We start from the raw sequence: 3,587 nt of genomic DNA, 5'->3' as shown, positions 1-3,587 counted from the left end.
ACACAGCATAACTGATACCCTTCTGATTTCGACGAACAGATTTTCTACATTGTGGGCAAACTGCTGTGGAAAAATGATGTGGTCGGTGTTTGTTCAGTTTAAATTTGTTTTGCTGGACTTCCGTTGAAGGTCCCGGGTTTACTTCTACATCACCCGTATTAACAGAATGTAAAAGAAAGCAACGCTATTTGAATGATACTGCGGTATTAGATACATATGATGCACGATCCTCGCGGTAGGTAGCGCTAGGAGGTACTTGTCAAGTTTTCGTTTGCCCTTTCAATGAAGCCAGTAGATAGTGTATTTGGAGCAGAAAAGCCGTTGCCCAACCACCGAATGACAATTCTATCTAAATAGATATGTTCTTCCTTTCCTTGGTGAACCTTTTTTGTTGCGTTATACTTGGAAACATCAACGAGAACAAGAAAAACTACATAAACTACGGAGCTAGAATAAACACGTCCGCACGCCATAGTGTCATTCATAGTGTCGTGCACACAAGTTAGGTGTTTGTGGATTCTTCCCTCGTATGTGAGAGAAGTCGAGTATGCACCTGTTCGTGACATAAACTTTACCTCTGTGAAGAAAATGAAAGCAGATCTAGACGCACGCTTTGACAGCCTGGCAGAGATGGCTGAAGATCTCGACATAGTTGACACAGAGATGCTGTGATCTGTACGCCAGGTCTTCAAACGGCAAATTTAGTAGAGCTTCATCAATGTGATAATAAACTCTTGAAAAGGAGACAAAATTTGGGACTTACGAGTAACAAAGGGAAGAATACGATGAAAAACAGCGTTTAGGGTATCGAACAAAGGTGATCCAAGGTAAAATTTTACTTCCTTATCGTCATATTTTCGAAATTCATCCTCACTAAGCGGCCGCTGCGTGTGCGGTGGTTCTGAGGCAACAAGATAGCCAAATTCTTCTGTTTGAGTGCTGGAAGCCACACACTTCGGAGGTTCTTCGACAAAACAAATATAAGAAACTTGCCGACCTCTTCATTCAACTTCAGTTTCTTCTAGCCGCTGCTTTTCCTGAGACAAAATGACTGCCACATACTCGATTGTTCTCAAGAATCTTTTCTGTTACAGCTAATCGACTCATGGCAGAAATCCAGCCTAAACGCCTTTCGCGAGACAAGTTCTCCGCCTCTTCTCCTTGATTTGTTACAATAGATGTTACTCGAGAAAAATTAAGACCAATACCCGAAAAATTAAGACGCGCGACTCAAGTTGTTTAAAATTTTCGTCCACCAATATGGCGGCGTAGCGACCGTTGCTAAGTAATTAGTTACGTGAGTGAAAACGATCTATGAAGTTGATAAAATAGATGCAAACCATGATATTTGATATGATTGAGGTTTATAATGGTAATTGAACCGAGTGGAGGGCAATTTGGGCTGAAATTATACGCGTGATTTCAAAATCCAAAGAGCGCACGGCGTGAGTTCGATTTGAAATCACAAGAATGAATTCAGACCAAAATTGCACGACACAAGGTTCAATTATCACTTTATTACATCCATTTTGAAATCGCCCAAAATACAGGACTTGGTCAACTCAAATATTTTACTGATGCAGTACGGTGCCGGTTTTTAAATAAAAAGCCGAACCGGAAACGCTTTTACATCTTATTTTGTATGCAAAAGAGAAACACTTTGACGTCATGTGTAAAATGATGCGATTTAGAGCAAAAAATGGTGCGATTTGTGAATAAATCGCACCAATTAGAGCCAATCAGATTACAGGGACCACCAGTTATTTCAAAATGGATGTAATAAAGATAAAAACTCTCGTGATAAAATAATTGATGATGAACTCGGTAATATTTCTTATGGTGAGATGCCGAAGTGTGGACAAACTGCAAGATTTCTATCGAATGTGAAACAACAATTAGATATATATAAAACGAAAAAGCGTAAAACGCATGTAAATAATGATTGGCGTTTACTTGCATGCGAGCTTCATGAGCCAATAATCATAAAAAAAGAAGAAGGATAACTACAACTAGCAAAGAAATTGTTTCTTCAATCTGTAATACTTGAACAACAGATCCTGTTGGCATACACAATATTCTAAATGAACTGAGGAACTAAACACCTGCACATTTCTTCGTTCGTGTTTTTCTCTTATAGATTCAATAGCAGCTTCGCATCCTTTGTCGTCTTAGCCCTCGTACTTTTGTTTTGTTGCCCGATAGTATAGTCGTCAATTGATATTTCTAAATGCTCAAATATCGAGCTATTGTTAAAGGTACGAGTACTTTTGTACTACAAGAACTTGAAGTTCTTGAATGCGCTTTACGCACGTGTGAGAAAGCCAGTTCGTTACAGTAATTTGCTATCAGAATTTTTTAGCGGGTTTTCTCTGAGTTGATCTTAGTAGGTACATTATAAAAACAAGGTATCTCCTTCATGTAAACATTTTTTAGTTGGTTAGAACATTACATGACTCTGCTAGATATCCCCGATCAATAATCAGGTGGTTCTTTTCTCCCAGACTCTTAACCAGTAAATCACTCTAATTTGTTTCTCTCCACCTACGCGTTTCACAAAACATCATGATGTAACTCTCGATGAAAATGTGAGAAAAATATATTTTGCTGTGTTATTTTTCAACAAGGCAAAAAAAACCTATGGCAAGTGGTGGAATGAAGGAACCAATGCCAGAAGAGTATAAAGCCATATTGAAGAAAGTAAGCGACCAACTGATGCTAGACTTGCAACCGGGAAGGGTGTTGCAGAAGATGTCAGTTTATTTCGTATTTGACACCAACGAAGAAGAGGAAATAGAGGCAGGAAAATCAAGTGGAGATAGAACTAAGGCGTTGTTAAGAATATTAGAGAAAAAGCCTTTGGAAGCGTACAACTACTTCAAAAAAGCACTCCAACAAGCGCAGCCACATCTTGCAAGTGTGATTGTTAAGGCTGGTAAGTGAAAAGGGGCGAAACCCATGATTACTCACGTATAAAGAAAACAAACCAACAAACAAACAAATTTGCCTCTTCCATTTTGAGTATTTTTGCATCAGTGCTGTAGTAGCCATAAAGCTATCCAAATATCCCAATTAGAAGAGACACGATTAGACGTTATCAACAGGGTAAATCAAAGCAAGTATTAGCGTACTACATTCGATGTAGATCTCAAAGAAAAATTCCGGAAATTTCACAGGTTCGTGAAATGTTTTTCGCATTTATTACTATTTTTATCATCACCAATGAATTGTTGCTAAATGAACTCAATAATCTTTTCAAAGACAGTTCACTCAAACTTGGGAGATGTAGGGGAAAAGCGTCCAATTCAAGAATACGAAGTGCCAGTTTCAGAAAGAATTGAATGAAGATATCAAGTTGATTAAAAACAAAAATCGCTTATTCGTTAGAGCGGACAAATCTACCAATTTTTACAAGCTAGAGGCCACGAAGTATAATCAACTTCAGAACGACAACATCACCAAAACATACAAAAAAAGCTGACAGCAAGCAACTCAGAAAAACTGACGCCGCAGCCAAAGCAATCAAGAAGAAACTAGGTATTGACGACCGGGTCGAAGTTACCGCCCATAGAGATGCGTTCGTAACACTT

Source organism: Stylophora pistillata, chromosome 8 (genome assembly GCF_964205215.1).
Source record: "Stylophora pistillata chromosome 8, jaStyPist1.2, whole genome shotgun sequence".
NCBI lineage: Eukaryota > Metazoa > Cnidaria > Anthozoa > Scleractinia > Pocilloporidae > Stylophora > Stylophora pistillata.
The sequence above is the reverse complement of the archived record's forward strand: the minus strand, read 5'-3'. Positions refer to the sequence as shown.